Source organism: Lissotriton vulgaris, chromosome 6 (genome assembly GCF_964263255.1).
Source record: "Lissotriton vulgaris chromosome 6, aLisVul1.2, whole genome shotgun sequence".
Taxonomy (NCBI): domain Eukaryota; kingdom Metazoa; phylum Chordata; class Amphibia; order Caudata; family Salamandridae; genus Lissotriton; species Lissotriton vulgaris.
The window spans coordinates 1,396,127,165-1,396,136,522 of record NC_141694.1 but is presented as its reverse complement, the minus strand read 5'-3'; positions in this window follow the sequence as shown (position 1 = coordinate 1,396,136,522).

Genomic DNA, 9,358 nt, shown 5'->3' with positions numbered 1-9,358 from the left:
AAGCATTGATATGGTTTCTGAGCCATATGATACTTAAAAGGTATAAAATATATACAGTTACATACAATGATAAAGGTTTGACTAAATGTACTCAACTGGTGCTTCTAAATACGCCTACCCTGTTGTACCTAACCTAAGCCTAGTACGTGGGAAGGAGTAAGTGAGCTACAGTTTAAGTTAAGTTAGTTTTTGCCAAGAATCTGACTCGAGAATTCTCTAAGGATCTAATCAGCTCCGTTCCTTGGTTTTAGAATGAAGGAGGTCTTGTATCTCGCTCTCAGGACTCGATCTCCCAGTAACCCGCAAGGGTGACTGGAAACACTGGAGCTGGATTTTCTCAGCAGGAGAAAAAGACAGCGTCTTTCTCAGTGCGTCAAATGGGAGGGACAGCTTCCTCCAGCACTCGCATCAGCTGGGCTTCGGATAAGTAGATAGCCGCTCTGCTCCACACCACCGTGTGTTGCTTAAGGCAAACAATGGTATATTTATACCTGGAAGGTGCCGTGTTTGACGTAAGGTTGGACATAAGACGCCAATAAAATATGTCACTAAGAACTGGCCGTTCTTTCAGTTCTCGCAGGGGTTCTAGGACAAATCAAAACAAGAGTATGGGTAATTCCCAGGCTGCTGGAGGTTTGGTTTGTTGAAAGAACTCATTGTACTTTCTAGGGGTCTGAGGAAGTAGCCCTGCCGTATTTGGTTTGCATTGGCTATTACAAAATAGGGATTTGATTCTTATGCCTTTATAAGGGTAAGATTTGTTATAACCACATAAGGGCATAAATCGGGATTATTTAATTAGGGTCCTAGATATGATCACAACAAAACTGGGGCACCCCTCACAAGGGCACTCTGCAAGGCCCAAACAGATGTGATTGCATGCACACATTGGGGCATTGAGGGTCCATGACAATCTCACAAATGCAGGATGCATCAACACAATATGCATCAACAGAAGTGGGTAAGTGTGCAATTATGCAGGGCACAGATGGGCCATATCCACTATTCACTGTGAAGGAACCGGAGCAAGGAGCATGTACGTCTGGTGATGTTTTTTCATTTGGGTGGGCAGGCACTGGACCTACTCTCTGGGTCACACTGAGTCAGACAACAGGGGCACACTGAAATATTCACACAATCAATTACTGTCCTGGCACCTATATGGCTAACATCCGGTGGCTCTGTATGGCTGACAATGTAACACACCCCACTCACACATACAAGTACAGGCATGGAAAAGAGTGACTTTGGGACACACACACTCCCTCGCCCTGGAGACAGCTTGTCTGTCAGTGTTTGACACAACCCCACACCCCCAGGCATATACTGCAGCAGCACAACTACACATCTGACACCCCTTTGCCCTACAGCTACCTTCATGGTGACTTACCACCAAACAGCCTTGGGTACTGTGCCAGCACCTTGTCCACAAGGACCTCCAGCTCCTCACTTGTAAATGGACTGGCACTGATCTTTTCTGTCCTTGCCATCCCTGTGGACATGGAACACCTGTGGTTGAAGTGAGTGATGAGTGGTCTCAGGCAGCAGGCTCTTGAGGCAGCAGCAGGAGAGGGTCCCAGGCAGCAGGCTCTGGAAGCAGCAGCAGGAGAGGGTCCCGGGCAGCAGGCTCTGGAGGCAGCAGCAGGAGAGGGTCCCAGGCAGCAGGCTCTGGAGGCAGCAGCAGGAGAGGGTCCCAGGCAGCAGGCTCTGTGAGCAGTGGAAATGTGAGGCTCACTCCCACAGATTTATAGCCCCCAGGGCTCGTTTGTAAGCTGAAAAGCGGCAACAATTGGTTGTCCAGGTCTGCCTCTTTCAAAAGCATCCAATAACCGCCTCCGTGGTGGCGGTGCACACCTTCCGCGATTTTCAAATCTGCATCATGCCACCGCAATCATCGCTGCCATTGGCTGTAGGCAATGCTCCATGGCGGTGATGCACCACGGGGGCCTGGGGTGCGCTACCGCGAAGGTTCATCTTTCAAAAGCATCCAATGATGCCTCCGAGGTGGCGGTGCACACCTTCTGCGATTTTCAAATCTGCATCATGCCACAACGATCATAGCCGCGATTGGCTGTAGGCAATGCTCCATGGCGGTGATTTACCACCGGGGCCAGGCGGTAGCTACCGCCATTTGGGTGGCGGATCATGCCCACAGCCATCTACACATGTCTCCATGCCAATGCCTACCGCACTTGTGAAGGGGGTGGTGCTGGTGTCACACCGCCAGGGCCAGGCGGTAGCTTCCGCCATTTGGGTGCCAGAGCAGGCCCACAGCCATCTACACATGTCTTCATGCCAATGGCTACCGCACTTGTGAAGTGAGTGGTGCTGGTGTCACACCGCCGGGGCCAGACAGTAGCTACCGCCATTTTAGTAACATTTACTGGCTATGTCCATCGTGAACACTTCATCAGTACACAGCAACAACATGGTGAAGGGCACATCATTGTACACACAATGCCATTCTTCCATATCATCCACAGGTGGACGCACGTTCTGTGTGACGCACTTAGGTCTGTGATCCCTACCATGTCACTTAAGCATTTGGTGGTTGATGATGCTTGACACTCTTAAGATGGTGTCAATGATGTTGAAGAAATCAATGTGTTGTGGGTCAGTGCTGAGCTTGTCAAGGCTTGTCTTACTGTATGGTATTGTACCAGACTGGTGCTTTCACATCAGCTCATGCACACAACTGAAATGTTTCCGTCTACTGTGATCATTGTATTATGGATGTGTGCAGAGTTTACCTGATGCATTGAGGTGTGACAGGTACAGCAGATGGGTATGATACAGTCATGGTCATTTTAGACACATTGGCCGATGGTACAGCACCAGGAGTGCACATGTGAAATGTGTGGTTCAGTATGTGTGCATTCACATTGACCTATGTGTTGTTTGCGGCACTTGTGTATTGATAGTGGAGTGGTGTGCCCTCTGAGTGTCTCAACTGGCCACCCATGTAACCTGGTGTGCCATGCATCTCTCAGGGCAGTCTTTGTTTTGCCATGACATTGTTGATGGTGAGTGCTGTGGCCATCTCATGATGGTTGTCACTGACATTTGTACATTTACATCTCAAGTAGGATGAGGCCAAATCTCCTACGTCACCGAACAGTGCTGGAAGACATGGAGAATGTTGCAATCATTTGGAAATTCCGCCTCGACAGACCAACACTGAAGACCCTGTGTGATCTTTTGGAGCCCCACCTGCGGCCTTGCCGCCACTATCCAACATCATTACCACCCACATACAAGGTGATGGCAGCCCTCCACTTTTTTGCAACTGGTTCCTTCCAGGAGACCGTGGCCAGCGCTGGGGGGATGGCAAAGCCCATGTTCAGCCAGGTGCTGAGGGATGTTCATGCTGCAATGATGCTATATAAGAATTGGGAAAGTATTGTTTGCCACTTGTTAACCTTTTTTTTAAACATATGTAATTATATTTTTTATGATAACTGTATAAATTATGTTTCCTTGGTCTTTGTGATAATTTTTTAAGTAACATTTATGTATGTAATGTATGTGTTTTTTATATGAATACCTATTAAATGGAATAGAGTTTTTATATCTGAAGAATTTTTTTAGTATCTTTTCATGTCAATAACCTTCCCTTTTGCTTGTTAGAATTGTGCTACTATTCACACACGTGTTATGTCCCTGTCATAGGAACTGATAATTCCGATCAGGGGGTCCTTGTTGTTTACATTATATAAGAATCGCTACATTCATTTCCCTAGGGGAGCAAAATTGGCCGGTGTGAAGGGTGACTTCTATCCCATTGGGCGCATCCCCCATGTTGTTGATGCCATCAATTGCACCCATGTAGGTCTGGTGCCACCACAGGCAACTGAACACATTCTTAGAAATTATAAACATCATTCTATCAATGTGCAGGTGGTGTGCATTGCAGACATGACCATTGTGTGCAAGATTTCCCGGCTCTGCACATGATTCGTACATCATGAGGAACAGCATGGTGCCATGGATGATGGAAAATCTGCAACCAGAGAGTGCTTGGATTGTGGGTGAGTATGCCTACTGATATGGCGTGCTGTGTGTTACCTGCTGCACTCTGGCTGTGCAACATTGCAATGGGTGTTTGTCATTGACAGGTGACTTGGCATATCCCAGTCGGCCATGGATTTTGAGCCCGCTAAGGAATCACAGGACCCCGGGTGACGTCCGGTACAATGAGGCCCATGGCAGGACCCGACGTGTAATTGAGCGGACTTTTGGCGTGCTGAAGTCAAGATTCCTCTGCCTTGACAGGACAGGAGGTGCACTGGCATACTCGGCTGGGAAGGTCGGCAAGATCGTTGTGGCATACTGTATGCTGCACAACCTGGCCATCCACAAGGGGATCCCCCTGCTCATGGACGATGGTGAGGAACCAAGGCCATCGCCTGCTCAAGGCCCTGAGTCCAGTGATGAGGACAGTGGAGAGGAGGAAGGTGTTGACCTGCGCCAACAGCTCATTGACCGCTATTTCACTTGAAGGTGGGTGACGAGGAACGACTTGTTCATTGTCTGGTGTGGTTGCTGTTGTTGTGAAGGGCTATGCGCGGATGTAAAAGACAGGCACATGTGGAGTGACCTGTACGCGAAAATGTGTCAGTGACATTTCTCATGTGACCATATGCAGGACTCTGTTTGTTGACACTTGCTGCACATTGTGTTGTCTGCCTGTACACTTATGTTGATGTTTAGTGTTGTGTTATGTCTGTGATAGCACACTGACGCCAGTGACTGTTGTTCTGTTGTGTCTCCCTAGGTGCTACGGAGCTATCCTGGCCTACATAATGTACATCTTTTGTATACATCTTGGACAAGACTGCACAAATTGTAGTGAGTAAGGTGTTTTATTTACAAAGTTGACATGTGACATGTGAGGGGTGCAGGTATTTTCACATGTAGGTGGTGATGGAGCAGTGAGTTGACAGTCATAGTAGATGAGATGCAAGAGTAGAGACCACATGGATGTGGTGACCCAGTCCAACAGACATGTGCCATTTACAAGGCAGTGTGGGGAAGGAGTGTTCAAAGAGTCAATGCAGTGGGGAAGAGGGTTGCCATCAGGGCTGGCTCCGTGACTGGCGTGTGGCTGGTGCTTTGCCTCCAGAGACTCCCAGGCTCTTCTTTGGACGCCCCCTTGATCCTTGGGAGGGGGGGGGCTGCTGCTTGGCCAGCGGCATCTGAGGACTCACCCCTCTCTGTGGTCACAAGGGAGGATGGTGCACTGTGATCCTGTGGCAGAACGGTTGTCGATGGACCTCATCAGCAGGATGAGCTCCCGTAATAGTTCATCAGACCGGCACTTTGTCCCTGGACCTGTTGGTATACCTCCACAACTCTGGTGAAGTGATCCAGGGATGGTGTCCCATCCTCCTGAGGTCTGGTGGTGACTGTGGCCCTCTCACCTGCCTTCCTGCCATGGACCTGTTGCCTCTTCACTCCGGGTCCACGCACACTCTCCCTGCCCTCCACAGTTGTTGGTGTCGCCTGGTCATCCCCTGGGACAGGGAGGGTGCTGCAGGTGGTACTGGTGGAGGTGGTAGTGGCGGTGGTGGCAGCGGTGGAGGCAGAGGCCGTGACTGCAGGGGTCTGCTGTGCTGTAGTTGTTGCAGCAGATTGGTGGTGGGGAAGATGGGGTCTTGGGACCTCTGGGTCTGTGGCACACCAGATGGGCTGGCCTGGAGCTCATCGTCCAAACTGTCCTGGGAGTCAACATCCGAGAGTCCATGTACCGGGTGGAGACTGGCTCTGCTGTTCGTTGTTGTGGTCCTCAGCAGTGAGTTCGTCATCACCTGTGGATTAGATGGGTAATGGTTAGTGTTGGGCACTATGCAAGTATTGTGTCATCTGCGTGTCATCGACTGTCTCTACACTACACAATTGTGAAGTCACCACTAGTATTATTCATTGCAACACTGTGTGTAATTTCATGATGCAGGGGAACATAATTTACTCAAACATGTCAGGTGCCAATGCATTGCATACAATTGTTGCTGTGTGTAGGGATGCAGGTCTCACACAAACACATCAAGAAGAGTGAAGATGGCTACCTACCTGCTAGGTAAGGGTGGACAGTGAAATGGCTGACACATGCTCCTGGGTGGGAGGGAGTGCTCCATGCGGCTGGGGTGTGGAACAGGTGGCATGGTGGGAGTTGTTGAACAAACCTCCCTACCCCAAACAGACCTCCCAGTGAAGATGGCTACCTACCTGTTAGGTGAGGGTGGACATTGCAATGGCTGACACATGCTCCTGGATGGGAGGGAATGCTCCATGTGGCTGGGGTGTGGGCCAGGTGGCATGCTGGGAGTAGTGGTACAGGCCTCCCACCCCCAAACAGTCCTCCAATACAAGATGGCTACCAACCTATTAGGTGAGGGAGAACAGTGCAATGGCTGACACATGCTCCTGGGTGGGAGGGAGTGCTCGATGCGGCTGGGGTGTGGGTCAGGGGGCATGGTGGGAGTAGTAGTACAGGCCTCCCACCCCCAAACAGTCCTCCAAAACAAGATGGCTACCTACCTGTCAGGTGAGGGTGGACAGTGCAATGGCTGACAAATGCTCCTGGGTGGGAGGGAGTGCTCCATGCGGCCGGGGTGTGGGACAGGTGGCATGGTGGGAGTTGTGGAACAAACCTCCCTACCCCAAACAGACCTCCCAGTGAAGATGGCTACCTACCTTGTTAGGTGAGGGTAGACAGTGCAATGGCTGACACATGCTCCTGGGTGGGAGGGAATGCTCCATGTGGCTGGGGTGTGGGCCAGGGGGCATGGTGGGAGTAGTAGTACAGGGCTCCCACCCCCAAACAGGCGTCCAATACAAGATAGCTACCTGCCTGTTAGGTGAGGGAGAACAGTGCAATGGCTGACACATGCTCCGGGGTGGGTGAGGCCTCCATGCTGCTGGAGTGTGAATTAGGGGCATGCTGGGAGTGGTAGTGCAGGCCTCCCTCCCCCAAACAGGCCTCACAGTGAAGATGTCTGGCTACCTGTTAGATGAGGGTGAACAATGCAATGGTGTTTGGGTTGTGAAAGGAAGTTCTTATTAGTGTGTTGTTTGGCATTTGTTTGTACTTACCAGGCTCAGTTCCCCTGGGTACTCCTGTGAGACTCCCAGGATGCAAAATGGCAAGCACCTTCTCCTCCCATGGTGTGAATGTTTTCGGTGGGATGGGAGGACCACTGCCAGTCATGTTCGCCAGCTCCCAGTTCTTGCTCCTCTTCTCCTTGACAACCCTCTTGAGATCATACCACCGCTTCCTGATCTCCTTCTTGGATCTTGGGGTGGTCCCTACTGCATTGACCCTTTGTACTATCTTTTCCCACAGTTGTGTCCTTGTGGCTAATGGTGTCTGTTGGACCAGGCTACCAAACAGTTGTGGCTCTACTCTGACAATCTCATTGCCCATGACTGTCAACTCACCCTCTGTGAATTTGGGCATCTTCTGTGAGGTCATGGTGTGTGGTGGTTGAAGTGTTTGTGTGTGCAGGTGTGTGGGTGCGGGTGTGGTGTTGGTGTGTGAGGTGTGTTGTGTGCTGGGGTATTGTTGGTGCTGGTGTGATGGTGGTAGTGATGGTCGTGATGGTTGTGTGTGTGTGCTGTGCTCTTTAGCCTCTCCTGTCAGATGTGGTGTATGGCCTTCTCTTCTGGAATGTTGCAAAGGATTGTGGTCAGTGAAGGGGCTGGTTTTATACTCAGCTATGTGGGTGTTTCCAAGAGGAATTTGGCTGTCAGGTGTGTTGTGGGAGTTGTCCTGTGCTTTTATTTTTGGTTTTTCATTTATTTATTTCATTTGTATGTTTTTTATGTATTTGGGGGGCATGGCTACTTTGATTTGTGCAATGTTTGGCATCACTGAACTGTTTTTGCATTGTCCGCCATTTTTTTCATGTACCTTCCGCTACGGTGGCTATGCTGTAGCTCTTCCGCTATCTCTCAAAATTCACTTGTATGTGCGACAGCGGCACTCTCGGGGAAAACCTAATTTACCGTGCGGTGTCTGCACTTTCCTTGCGACGGGTTGTTGCTTTTCTGCTGCTTTTCCGACCGCAGCGGGCAGTTTTTTGCCGTCACCGCCCGGGTTGCGTAGTTTTGGTAGGCCCACTACCGCCGCTGTCGGTCTTTTGTGGCGGTTGATCCTAATTTGGACGCCGGTTTATCTGCGGTCCTGGTGGGCAGTTATTTCCCGCCTCCATGGCGGTCGGGGTGATTTTCTGCCCGCTATCCTAATGGAGGCCAATGTGTGCATATCTTACATGAATTTTGTATGCCAGGAAATACCTCACAAACAGTTTCATATGGACACCCCCGCCCAAATGGACTTTTTATAATAAGCATCATTTTGCACAAGTTATGCGAGTTCAAATTGCTGATTTTTTTCTGGACTCACATTACCTATATCGCTGCTGTTCATGCTACACCCTTTCTCCTAAAAATTGCCACTAAAAGAGGATTTGAAACTCAGTGACATAGCTTCAGGGGGGTGTTTGGGGTGTTACACCGCCTCTAATAAATGCAGATAAATAGTTGGGTACAGGTGCTTTCAGTCGTTTATTGTGAGATCAAAGTCGGATTTCCCGAGGGATTTTTATATATACGCACAAACAAAAATGCACAGATACTTTCACCCTCTCTGTTTTGAAAGTCCTCAGAATAATCAATATTTCACAAAATATTGTTTTCTCTCTTAGCACTCCTTAGGCCCCTCTCATGCACCCTGCTTGTCCTATAATGTTTTTAAACATTATATGTCAGCCTGATTGTCAAAAAATCTGAAGTTCAACCCCCCCACCCCCTCCCCCCAATCTTACTGAACAAATTACGCCTCTGCTGAATCTGCCGCTGGGCTGATTTTTTTTTTAAAGCATTCTTCAAGTCTAACCACAATATAAACTTTGCATGTTTTCAGAGCTTTTCAGAAACTTTAAACAGTAGAGATGCAACCTGTAGTCCTGTGTGGCTGGGTTAACTATATATATCCAGGAACTAACTGTCTGGGTGAGGCCAATTGCTTTTATGATAGTAATTTAGTCTACCACAAACTCGAGCATTTTAGTGAATGCATGACAAAATGCAGACACTATCTTGTATTTTAAGAAGCTACCTAGGGCCAGATGTACAAATATTAGGAATACAGATTTCCTAATTGCGATTTTGCCCAAATCACAATTAGGAAATCAGTATTCCAAATGTATGAAACTAATTGATTTTAATGTATGCGATTCCTAGTGGATCCCAAATCGCCTGAATATTAATGAGGTAGGTTGCAGTTTACAACCCATTAGGAATCACAGCCATCCAAGGGATGGTGGACTGCAGCTGTCAGCAGACCACCATGTCTGTG